The sequence below is a fragment of the Sturnira hondurensis genome, unplaced genomic scaffold (genome assembly GCF_014824575.4).
Source record: "Sturnira hondurensis isolate 20B ecotype Veracruz unplaced genomic scaffold, ASM1482457v3 Scaffold0020884, whole genome shotgun sequence".
Taxonomy (NCBI): Eukaryota; Metazoa; Chordata; class Mammalia; order Chiroptera; family Phyllostomidae; genus Sturnira; species Sturnira hondurensis.
The window spans coordinates 1157087-1170581 of NW_028093515.1; the positions used below are offsets into that span (position 1 = coordinate 1157087).

At 47.8% G+C, this 13495-nt stretch overlaps 1 non-coding gene across 1 annotated transcript; it reads right to left on the reverse strand.

The window, feature by feature from the left end:
• Positions 1-10529: 10529 nt before the first annotated feature.
• LOC118976380 (U1 spliceosomal RNA) lies at positions 10530-10692 on the reverse strand. Its single transcript, XR_005064257.1, has one exon. It is a non-coding gene; the product is annotated as a U1 spliceosomal RNA (small nuclear RNA).
• Between the last annotated feature and the right edge of the window lie 2803 nt (positions 10693-13495).

Sequence of the window (13495 nt, forward strand, 5' to 3'; positions counted from 1 at the left end):
ACCACTTGGGTCAGTATCAGAGGCTTTTCCTCTCTTTTCCAAAGTCACACCCTGCGTCTCTTCTAGAGAGGCCCCTGCAAAGGAAGATTATGGGTGAGAGACCTGCCAGATTAATTCCCAAGGTATCCTCATTCCCAGGTCTCAGCCAGTGCCCTCAGGGGAGCCCCACAGCCATCCTGCTCCTTTCAAGCCTTTTCTTTCTGTGCGACCACACTTATCCTATGTCCCCAAATGCTCCCCCAACCCCAGAGTCTCCAAAACCACCAAGCAAAGCCTCTCCCGCTCATGCACTGGGTGTTCCCTGCTCTTCCTTCTGTGCCCCCCTGGCCCAGAGGTCCCCTCCTACCTGCTGTGTTCCCGAGGCTGTCCCCGGAACTGCGTTTCCTCTTCCTGGAGCTCTCCCCATTGGAGCGGCTTCCTGGTTCTGCAGACAGAGGGTGAGTTTCAGTGACTGCCCACTCCCTGCCATTCCTAGAGCTCAGGATCCCCAAGGTTCCGGCTGCCACACAGCAGCACCCACTTCACTGCCCAGAGAGACACATACCCACATCCTGTCCCTCTTTCCCCCAAAGGAAAACCTTACCTGATACAGTGCAGCTATCTCTGCCTTTGGGTCTCCTCTTCTCACAATTCTCTTCCTCATTTCTCTTGGCCTCTGACCCTGGACAAAAAGAAGGACTTTAGGTGACTGGCCTCCCTCAAGGCACACACAACCCCCTGTTTGTAGACAATTCTCTCCATCAGCTGGTCAGTACTTGTGGGCAACTCTCTTGACTGAGGCTATTTGGCCAATGGCAAGTGTGACATGAGCACCAGGGTTCCAGAGGATCATTGTCACCGTTCCTCAGGCCCCCTGAAGGCTAGGTAATGTTTTCCACCACCCACGTCAAAATAAGACCCAACTGGAGACAAAGTGCTGTGTTTCACCCTGAGCGGTGTGGCTCACTTGGTGGGAGTGGCATCCCAGAAACTGCTGGGTTGTGGGTGTGATTCCTGGTCAGGGCACATGCCTGGCATGAGTTCTCAATCGGGGCACATAAGACAGGCAACCAATCAATGTTTTTCTCTCACATCGATGTTTCTCTCCCACTTCCTTTCCCTCTCTAATCAATAAGCATGCCCTCACGTGAAAATAAAACAAAAATATTTTTAAAAGTCAATCCATCAATCAATTAGTAAAAATCTTATTTCATCTTTATGGCCTCCCTCTGAGGTGTCTATCACTGTAAAACAAACAAACAAACAAACAAACAAACAAACAGTAAGGGGCTCCCTGATGTCAGACCTCTTTCCAGCCTCCACTCAGCCTGTTTTTACCTGGGCTTTCTGTGCCATTCTCTCTTGACTGGGAAGAATCCTTGTCTTTTCCTTCAAGTAGTTTCTGATGCACATCTGAGTGCCTTTCTTCAAGAACGTTCTCTTGGGAGGAAGGCTGGTCAGTGGCACTTGGGATGGAGGGGCTCTGGGAGTCTGAGTTTTCTGTTCTGGAATCCATCTTGGAGCCCAGATGAAAGACCTTCCCCGTGACACATGCAGAACCAGCAGTGAGAGTGGAGCTGATCTGCCTGCCTTTTATGAGCCACTCACAGGGTGTGGCTCACTCCTATTGGCTGAAAAGTGTTTACTTTCTGTTACTCATTAGCAAATCCAGTAGAATAAACATGTAGATAAGAATGTAGATAAGAATGTAGATAAGAATGTAGCTGGTTGTGTCTTGTCAACAAAAGGTCTCTGCCACAAAAATGATGCCCACAGGAGTTTCCAATATGGGGATTCCAATAAACCACAGAGCATTATTATCAATGCAGTGTTATTCCTGTGGGGTTCCCACTTGCAGTGTTTTGTCATTTATAGATGGAATGTGAGGAGTTTCCTATGCCCTGGCTCCTCCCAAAGACCGTCCCAACTAATTCTCTTTCCTTAAAGTTCCAGTTAGTCTCCATCGAAAAGTTGACGCAGCAATCGATTCCCACAGAGAATCAATCCCTGTCTCTGCTCATTGGGTTCGGTATGTGACCTGCAGTACTGTAAACCCAATGGTACCTTCACCAGATGACCTGAGCTGTGACCTGGGATTTTAACCAGAGAATGAAAAGCGCAACAATTCACTCAAACATGATGCACGACGAGAAGCACTGGCAGTGAGGGGGAGAGTCCCCAAGTGAAATGACTTGGCAGCTGCTTGGGAATCTCCAAACACAGACTCTGAGGCCCCTGAGTCCAGGCAGCCAATGGGACCCCTTGCCAAACACCCACACGTACACAGCAGTTCCCTAGTCTGTCCCAGTGGAATCACCAAAATATGAAACCGGAAGAGACCAGCATTCGTACTGCCTGTCACATACCGAACCCAATGAGCAGAGACAGGGATTGATTCTCTGTGGGCGCTTTATTCAGGTGGCCTGCGATCTGAGGAGATGGTGGGTTCCTACCCTAAGGGACCGTCTTACATTCCATTTAAAAATGGGCCTTTTTATATGGAGAACAAAGTGTAGGTAAGAATTTGCAATTCAGGGAAAAGTTAATTGGATTAACAACTGCAGCATTCTCACCCTGGGCGGTGGTCTCTATCTGTGCCCTGGGTAGTGGTCCTCACACCCTGGAGTACAATGGCTCAGATACCATCTATCTTCTTGGCCTGCAGTCCTCCTGAGGCACAAAGGTGGAACTGCTTGTGGTTTTCTGGAGTCAGGGTGGGTCACACCCTGACGATAGCTTCTGGAATGCTAGCTTTTAGGTGCACTGATTACTAAGCATATTAGCAATTATGTACATTAAAATTTTCCAACCCTTGAGTCCCCTATCCTCATCGTTATTCACCACAAAAATTTACTAATGGGAAATTTCTCTTAAATTGTATTTCCATTTATTCGGAATTGTGTACTCTTTGTTTTGAGTGAGTATAAATTAGTTGTTATACATCCTGGACACACTTTCCTTCTGAGTAATGAAGATTGCAGTTCCATGCCTCTGCTTTTTAGTGGGTCTTCAATGATCTTTTCAGACAATTGCTCAGGTCTAGTGCTGTACAATAAATAACTTAAAATGTGTTTGATTAATTTGAGAGAGTGCAAATATGAACTGGGTATTAGATATCATAAGAATAAAAAATAATTTGGGGCTATATTAGCCTGCAAGTCTTCGTTGTCTTCCATATATACATTTGAAGAATAATTTATTAAAAATCAATTTTATGGCTCCTAACTTCTTTGTTAGAGAAATAGGTATTTCTAAGGTTTGCATTAAAGTGTTCCAGTTCCATTCCTCACCCAACCCCCACCCCAAGGCAAAGATTTGATTGGATGACACAAGACCAGACCTGCAGAATGCTGCCACACTTTCAAGTGGTCTCAGGAGGAAAGAGAGGGATGCTTTATTCTATACAATGTGTATAAAATATCTATCTTCAAAGCTTAAGAATATTATTACCAAGAAACCATGTTTATAATTAATTATCTTGACGTCATTGATGGTTTCACTTGCATACAAATATCTGATATTTGTCAGATGTATTCATATATAAAATTGGCTTGTGCCTTTCCTACAGTAAAATCTAGTCCTTAAAGATACAAAGGCAAGTGTGAGAAAGAAATACATCACTTGCATAATGGGTCTGGGAAACACTTACTTCTTAAAAGATCCCTCTTCTGTGTCCTCTATAGGATGAAATTGCCATAGAGAAGAATTGCGGAAATAGATGCATTTTATTTAGTTCTCTTCCTGATTAGGCTGTTATCCAGGTGCATTGGAGCAGCCCTCACTTTTCATTTCCTGGTGGAAGAAGCAGAAGAATTCTGGTCAGGGTCTTGAATAATTCTGGGTGGGGTGTTGGCCAGAATGAAGATGGGGAGGAATTCTCTGCCTTTCAGTCCCTCAGCTTCCCAGCTTTGCTACCCTGTTTTTGAGTCTATGTCACCACCCTGCCATAGTCTTTCCTTATGTGTGTGGGGATCTGCAGTTCAACCTGAACTTCCAGAAGCAATAGCACTCCTGACAAGCACTCCTAACAGCTAACTGGGCACAAGTGGAAAACTAGACTCTAGCAACCATTGCTTCTGGAGGCATCTCACACACTGTGCATTTGAGGGCGATGCCACAGACTGAGCCTCCAACCCCTCCCAGTGTCCCTGCCATCTGAGTCCACCTTTGTGAATTCTTAATATTGTACTTCAATCGATTGTTGAGTCAGCTTTTCGATGGAGACTAACTGGAACTTTAAGGAAAGAGAATTAGTTGGGAGGGTCTTTGGGAGGAGCCAGGGCATTGGAAACTCCTGACACTCCAACTATAAATGACAAAACACTGCAAGTGGGAACCCCACAGGAATAACACTGCATTGCTAATAACGATCTATGGTTTATTGGAATCCCCATATTGGAAACTCCTGCGGGCATAATTTTTGTGTCAGAGACCTTTTGTTGACAAGGCACAACCAGCTACATTCTTATCTATGTTTATTCTACTGGATTTGCTAATGAGTAACAGAAAGTAAACACTTTTCAGCCAATAGGAGTGAGCCACACCCTGTGAGTGGCACATAAAAGGCAGGCAGATCAGCTCCACTCTCACTGCTGGTTCTGCATGTGTCACGGGGAGGGTCTTTCATCTGGGCTCCAAGATGGATTCGAGAACAGAAAACTCAGACTCCCAGAGCCCCTCCATCCCAAGTGCCACTGACCAGCCTTCCTCCCAAGAGACCTTTCTTGAAGAAAGGCACTCAGATGTGCATCAGAATCTACTTGAAGGAAAAGACAAGGATTCTTCCCAGTCAAGAGAGAATGGCACAGAAAGCCCAGGTAAAAACAGGCTGAGTGGAGGCTGGAAAGAGGTCTGACATCTGGAGCCCTGTATTGTTTGTTTGTTTGTTTGTTTGTTTGTTTTATAGTGATAGACACCTCAGAGGGAGGCCATAAAGATGAAATAAGATTTTTACTAATTGATTGATGGATTGATTTTTAAAAATATTCTTGTTTTATTTTCACGTGAGGACATGCTTATTGATTAGAGAGGGAAAGGAAGGGGGAGAGAAACATAGATGTGAGAGAAAAACATTGATTGGTTGCCTCTCTTATGTGCCCCGATTGAGACCTCACGCCAGGCATGTGCCCTGACCAGGAATCAAACCCACAACCCAGCAGTTTCTGGGATGCCACTCCCACCAAGTGAGCCACACCGCTCAGGGTGAAACACAGCACTTTGTCTCCAGTTGGGTCTTATTTTGACGTGGGTGGTAGCAAACATTACCTAGCCTTCATGGGCCCTGAGGAACGGTGACAATGATCCTCTGGAACCCTGGTGCTCATGTCACACTTGCCATTGGCCAAATAGCCTCAGTCAAGAGAGTTGCCCACAAGTACTGACCAGCTGATGGAGAGAATTGTCTACAAATAGGGGGTTGTGTGTGCCTTGAGGGAGGCCAGTCACCTAAACTCCTTCTTTTTGTCCAGGGTCAGAGACCAAGACAAATGAGGAAGAGAATTGTGAGAAGAGGAGACTCAAAGGCAGAGATGGCTGCACTGTATCAGGTAAGGTTTTCCTTTGGGGGAAAGAGGGACAGGATGTGGGTGTGTGTCTCTCTGGGCAGTGAAGTGGGTGCTGCTGTGTGGCAGCCAGAACCTTGGGGATCCTGAGCTCTAGGAATGGCAGGGAGTGGGCAGTCACTGAAACTCACCCTCTGTCTGCAGAACCAGGAAGCCGCTCCAATGGGGAGAGCTCCAGGAAGAGGAAACGCAGTTCCGGGGACAGCCTCAGGAACACAGCAGGTAGGAGGGGACTTCTGGGCCAGGGGGGCACAGAAGGAAGAGCGGGGAACATCCAGTGCATGGGCGGGAGAGGCTTTGCTTGGTGGTTTTGCAGTTCGGGGTTCGGGAACTCTGGGGTTCGGGGAGCATTTGGGGACATAGGATAAGTGTGGTCCTACAGAAAGAAAAGGGCTTGAAAGGAGCAGGATGGCTGTGGGGCTCCCCTGAGGGCACTGGCTGAGACCTGGGAATGAGGATACCTTGGGAATTAGTCTGCCAGGTCTCTCACCCATAATCTTTCTTTGCAGGGGTCTCTCTAGAAGAGACGCATGGTGTGACTTTGGAAAAGAGAGGAAAAGCCTCTGATACTGACCCAAGTGGTGACAGCAAGGAGACTGGAAATGCCTGTCCTGGGAGAGCCCACAGAAGGCGCAGTGGGCACAGCCAGAGGCCCAGATCCGGGTCCTCAGGAGTCCAGACACGCCCTGCACTTCGGAAAAGCCTGGTGACTGCCCTTCGCACCATGTCTGAGGCCATTTATCAGAACATCGTTAGTCTGCAGGAGCAGCAGCTTCCTTTCTCGCTGAGCTGGGAGAAGTACGCCCTGCTCACCCAGCTGCGGGGGCAACTGTACACCCAGGTGCAGACCACCTATGCCATGGCCACCCAAGCAGCCTATGCCTTCCCTGCTGAGGGCTGGCTTGTCCCAGCCCCACTACCAGGTCCCCGGGGTCCAGCAGGGGCTGAGGAAGAAGCCCAGAGCCCCTTCTAGGTGAGAAACCTGGGCAGGGCAGCCTCTTTCTCAGACAGGAGACAGCTGAGGCTGCCGGGCAATGGCATTAGGGCTCAGCTAAGGGCACTGGGTCCCATCCGGCCGATGCAGCTCTGTGGCCACATCAGAGCTCTGCTCCTTCCCAGATTCTTCCAGATGACCAGCAGGGCCTCTTTTCAAGGCAGTGTGTTACTACAAAGTGGTTAGAATTGTCATTAAAAACCTTCTCCTAACAGGAATCTAAACAACAAAACGAACAAGCAAGCAAAATGTAACCAAAGACACTGAAATGCAGAACGTGCTGATGGGGTCCAGCGGGGAGAGGGGAGGGAATTACAGGGGAAAAGGGGAGGGACTCACATGAACAAGTATAAAGGACACATGGACAATAACTAAGGTGGGGGACAGAGATGGGAGGGAGGTTGGGTGCATGAGGTGAGGCGCAGGTCTGGGAATAGAGGAAAGAAAACTGTACTTGAACAACAGTTAAATAAATTTTTTAAAAAAACTTCTAAATAAAGAGTGTAGTGTTTTATTCCCATGAATGGGGCCAATTCAGTGATAATACGTTACACATCAACTCGACCATAACATGACTTCTCCAACACATATACGTGTCCTGAGAAATTACAATAAATGTGTTATATGTGGGGAATGGGAATTCAGTTACACTAGGATGAAAAAATGTCCAAATTAGGCTTCTGGCTAAGATGGAGGTGTAGGTAGATACACCTTGTCTCCTCACACAACCAAAAGGAAGACAAAAACAAATTTAAAATGAAACATGAGCAGAATTTCAGGAAAACTGCACTGTATGGAAATCTGACAACCAAGGAGTGAAAGAAGAAACATTCATCCAGACGAGTATGAGGGGCGGAGATGGGAAGCCGGGTCTGGGGCGGAAGGAATCACTCCCAGGCCGTGGCTGGTGGAATGGATCATCCGACATTTTTGTGCAGATGGACCAAGAGGAACAACTGGGGAGTGAGACAGACCATGGAACCCAGGTTTCCAACACAGGCAAATAAAGCTTCAAAACCTCTGGGAGTGTAAAACAGGCTATAAAAGCTGTGGGAATTGCAGTGGCGGGAGAAACTCTCAGCCTCATGGGAGGATTTGTTGGAAAGACCCACAGGGTCCTAGAACATACACAAACACTCCCACATGGGAATCAGCAAAGCAAGGGCCCAGTTTGCTTGTGGGAAGCGGGGGAAGTGACTGAAATCTGGCAGAGAGCAAAGCAAGCGCCATTGTTCCCTCTCAGCCCCTCCTCCACAGACAACATCACAACCCAGTAATGTGGGGTGCTCTGCTCTGGTGAACACCTAAGGCTCTACCCCTCACTAAGTCGACTGGATGGACAAGCCTCGTAGTGGGATGGCTTAGTTGCCCACATTAGCCAAGTGGGGGGGCTTCTCTGCAACAAAGGAGTGCTCTGTCACCTGGCTCCTTCTTGGCTGAACCGCAGGAAGTGCTAGACCCTGTTTCCTATGTGGATGAAAAATCTGTTCTGTCCCTATAGGGAAACTGGAAGGTAACCCCTTCCGGGAAAGGCAGGCACCTATTCCCTCAGATGCCTGGTATACTGATGGGTCCAGCACGTGTCAGCCTGCAGTGTGGACTGCTGTGGCAATTCAACCAGAAACAGACACAATCTGTTGTGACACGGGTGTAGGCCCCACTAGCCAGTGACAAAACTGTGAGCTGTGTGGCCTGTGGCTGTCAACAAAGCCCCACCCTGACTATTTGCACAGGAAGTTGGGCGGTGTGCTGGGGGCTCATATTAGGGACCTCTGCATGGCATGCAAATAAATGGATGGTTATGCACAGGCCCTTCAGGGGATAGGTCTTGTGGCAAGACCTCTGGGAACTGGGCCACCAGAAACAAAGCGCTGTATATCACGTGACCGGGCATGCACACCTGGCCTTCTCTGGGGATGACGAAACCAATCCTCTCGCCCAGGTGCGACGGCTAGGAACGGCGCCCACGGTCCCATGAGGAAGGGAAGTAGCCCAGTGGTGCCACCATTGCCTCTTCCACGCAGGACAGAAAACCACGTGGTCTACCATACAAACTTAGGGGTCACCTGTCCCCTTGGCAGAGGTGCAGGAAGCTTGTGGAATCTGCTGTCTGCTAGTGAGAGCATACCTGGAAGCCTGTGGGAACTGCTAGGCAGGTGGTGCGGGGACAGTACTGCTGACCCGGTGGCAAGTGGATGGGATCAAGCCCCAACCTAGTTCAGAGTGGTATCGGTATGGAATCACCTGTGTGGACACGGCTACTGGACTTTGAGCTGCTACCCCGCTCGGCACCCAGAACAGAAAGCAGGAATTGCAGCACTGGAGTGGATATGTGCTGCCTATGGTCGACCCCCAATCATTGAAAGTGACCAGGGGGCGCATTTTACTGGGTCCTTTGGGCAACAATGGGCTGGAGACCTGCAGTTTGACTGGAAATTCCACGTAGCCTATCACTCTCAAGCTGTCAGAAAGACTGAGTGGTACAATGGCCTCTTAAAGCAGGGCCTGTGAGCTGTGGCTGCCACCCCAGTGCTGGGTGGCTGGATAAAACGCTCATTCGAGAGGAGTCAGACGGGGGCCCCACCCAGCCCAGGTGGAAGCGCTGCCCCAGGGGACTGCTGCTCCATTCAGCCGCAGGTGCAGACTAAGGGTGCTTTGCTGAGACAGGGCACGGGAAAACAGGGACATATTGTCTTGCCTGCACCTGAGGGTCTGGAGTGAGAGCAAACAGCCATTTCGACATGACCTTGGAAAGTAAAAGCCTGCCCCCCTGCACTCCACACACATTTTGTGGCTGTTTTGGTCCCATGGGGCCAAGGGGTAGAGAGAAACCTGCAAACAGTACCCTGGATGACTGAGACATGGCCCCCAGATATACCCGGGTCAGCAGAACACAAAATGCTTCATCACGGCACTTTTGTGATATCTCTGTGGCCCATTACGAGTTCTCCACTGTTGCTACAGGTAGATGCTGGACTTCCAGTTGACGTGAAGTAGTACAGCTTCTTGTACATGCTCAATAAAAGCCCACCAAAACTAGCCAGGGAGGAATTGCCCTATGAGAACAGAATCCCTCCAGCCCCTGAGGTAAATCTCTGCTCAGAGTTGGCCCGCTCCCATGATCTGTAGAGTGTACTGCCGCTAAATAAATCTGCTCTCTCTCTTTATGCTATAAACTCTGTGTGTTTGGTTCAAATCTTTGCCCGTGATCACCAAGAACCTGGTTACCTGTGCCCACCTGTGACAAGACTGCTCATTATAGTGCTGAAATCTCTAAGGAATGAATGAACAAATCACTGCACATTGTTTTCAAAATACTTTAAAATGACAGGTATGTTATCATTTTCTTATATTTTTAAATATATTTTATTGATTATGTTATTACAGTTGTCCCATTTTTTCTCCCCTTTATTCCTCTCCACCCTGCACCTCCCCTCCCACCAGCAGTCTCTACCCACCTAGTTCATGTCCATGAGTTGTACAAAATTCTTTGGCTTCTCCATCTTCTAAACTATTCTTAACCTCTCACTATCTATTTTTTACCTGCCATTTCTGCTTCTTATCCCCCATTCTTTCCCCCCTCCCCACTGATAACCCTTCTTATGATCTTAATTTCTGTGATTCTATTCTTGTTCTAGTTGTTTGCTTAGTTTGTTTTTGTTCCATGCAGTTTAATTTTCTTGCACTTCTGGTTGGCTTTTGTTTTCGAATTTGTGGTCCTTTCGATTGTGCGAAGAGGCAAATTGTATCTACTATTTATTTATTCATTCGTTTATTTATTTATTTTTAGAGAGAGGGGAGGTAGGAATCAAGAGACAGAGAGAAACTTAATGTGTGGTTGCCTCTCATGCACCCCCTGCTTGGGACATGGCCTGCAACCCAGGCATGTGCCCTGACTGGGAATTGAACTGGTAACCCTATGGATAGCAGGCCAACACTCCATCCACTGAGCCACACCAGCCAGGGAAGACAATTACTCTTGTAACACTGGTCATCAGGGGAGAGCGCAAATGCAGAACTCCAGTATCACAAATTATTCAGTTGAGTTTCCCACATTTGGAGAAATCACAGGGGACAGCACACACAGAGTACAGTGGGTGGGCCGAATCCTGGGAAGACCACCTTCTTGACATGGTACTTTCCCTACCAGGTAAGTATCTCATTTTAGAGACTATTGTATTCCTTCAGCAGTATGGAGAACCCTGGATACAATGGGGTGAGGACTCAAGAAAACAAAAGAAAATTTGTTACAGTTTTACTCATATACATTATATATTTTTCTTACATCTAAATCAGATATTTTTCTTTTTTAATATTTTATTGATTATGCTATTACAGTGGTTCCATTTTTCTCCCTTTATTCCCCTCCACCCTGCACCCCCCTCCCACCTGCATTTCCCCACCTTAGTTCATGTCCATGGGTTGTACATATAAGATCACTGGATTCTCTATTTCCCAAGCTATTCTTAACCTCCCTGTCTCTATTCTGTACCTAGCATTTATGCTCCTTATTCCTTGTATCTTTTCCCCTGTTCTGCCCCCTCCTTCTCCCAGCTAATAGCCCTCTCAATGATCTCCACTCCTATGATTCTGTTCCTGTTCTAGTTGTTTGTTTCTGTTTTTGTTTTAGGTTTAGTTATTGATAGTTATGAGTTTGTTGTCATTTTACTGTTCATAATTTGATCGTCTTCTTTTTTCTTAGATGAGCCTCTTTAACATTTTGTATAATAAGGGCTTGGTGATGATGAACTCCTTTAACTTGACCTCATCTGGGAAATACCTTCTCTGCCCTTCCATTCTAAATGATAACTCCTCATTTTTTTGAATTCTTTAGTCTTCATTCTGTTCTGGTTGAATGTTTCTTTGTTCTTTCTTGTCCAAACTGTTGATTTGAGTCTCGGTTTGCTTCCCTTCCCTGTTGGTTTCCTGCACATTTTCCTTTATTTCACTTTGCATAGCCTTCACTTCTTCCTCTAGGTTGTGCCCATAGTCAGCCATTTCTGTGAGCATCCTGATTACCAGTGTTTTGAACTCTGTGTCTGATAGATTGACTATCTTTTCATCACTTAGTTGTATTTGTTCTGGAGCTTTGATTTGTTCTTCCCTTTGGGCCATTTATTTGGTCCTGACTTGCCTGCTACTTAGTGAGGGGTAGAGCCTTAAGTGTTCACCAGAGCAGAGCACCCCACAGTGCTGGGTTGTGATGTTGTCTGTGGGGGAGGGGCTGAGAGGGAACAATGGCGCTTGCTTTGCTCTCTGCCAGATTTCAGTCACTTCCCCAGCTTCCCACAAGCAAACTGGGCCCTTCCTTTGCTGATTCCCATGTGGGAGTGCTTGTGTATGTTCTAGGACCCTGTGGGTCTTTCCAACAAATCCTCCCATGAGGCTGAGAGTTTCTCCCGCCACTGCAATTCCCACAAGCCTTTACGGCCTCTTCTACACTCCCAGAGGTTTTGAAGCTTTATTTGCCTGTGTTGGAAACCTGGGTTCCATGGTCTGTCTCACTCCCCAGTTGTTCCTCTTGGTCCATCTGCACACAAATGTCGGATGATCCATTCCACCAGCCACGGCCTGGGAGTGATTCCTTCCGCCCCAACCCCGGCTTCCCATCTCCGCCCCTCATACTCCTCTGGATGAATGTTTCTTCTTTCACTCCTTGGTTGTCAGATTTCCATACAGTGCAGTTTTCCTGAAATTCTGCTCATGTTTCATTTTAAATTTGTTTTTGTCTTCCTTTTGGTTGTGTGAGGAGGCAAGGTGTATCTACCTACACCTCCATCTTGGCCAGAAGCCTAACTCAGGTATTTTTTCATCCTAGTGTAACTGAATTCCCATTCCCCACATATAACACACTTATTGTAATTTCTGAGGACACGTATGTATGTTGGAGAAGTCACGTTATGGTCAAGTTGATGTGTAACGTATTATCACTGAATTGGCCCCACTCATGGGAATAAAACACTACAGTATTTATTTAGAAGTTTTTTTAAAAAATTTATTTAACTCTTGTCCAAGTACAGTTTTCTTTCCTCTATTCCCAGACCTGCGCCCCACCTCATGCACCCCACCTCCCTCCCATCTCTGCCCCCCACCTTAGTTATTGTCCATGTGTCCTTTATACTTGTTCATGTGAGTCCCTCCCCTTTTCCCCTGTAATTCCCTCCCCTCTCCCCGCTGGACCCCATCAGCACGTTCTGCATTTCAGTATCTTTGGTTACATTTTGCTTGCGTGTTCGTTTTGTCGTTTAGATTCGTGTTAGGAGAAGTTTTTTAATGACATTTCTAACCACTTTGTAGTAACACACTGCCTTGAAAAGAGGCCCTGCTGGTCATCTGGAAGAATCTGGGAAGGAGCAGAGCTCTGATGTGGCCACAGAGCTGCATCGGCCGGATGGGACCCAGTGCCCTTAGCTGAGCCCTAATCCCATTGCCCGGCAGCCTCAGCTGTCTCCTGCCTGAGAAAGAGGCTGCCCTGCCCAGGTTTCTCACCTAGAAGGGGCTCTGGGCTTCTTCCTCAGCCCCTGCTGGACCCCGGGGACCTGGTAGTGGGGCTGGGACAAGCCAGCCCTCAGCAGGGAAGGCATAGGCTGCTTGGGTGGCCATGGCATAGGTGGTCTGCACCTGGGTGTACAGTTGCCCCCGCAGCTGGGTGAGCAGGGCGTACTTCTCCCAGCTCAGCGAGAAAGGAAGCTGCTGCTCCTGCAGACTAACGATGTTCTGATAAATGGCCTCAGACATGGTGCGAAGGGCAGTCACCAGGCTTTTCCGAAGTGCAGGGCGTGTCTGGACTCCTGAGGACCCGGATCTGGGCCTCTGGCTGTGCCCACTGCGCCTTCTGTGGGCTCTCCCAGGACAGGCATTTCCAGTCTCCTTGCTGTCACCACTTGGGTCAGTATCAGAGGCTTTTCCTCTCTTTTCCAAAGTCACACCATGCGTCTCTTCTAGAGAGGCCCCTGCAAAG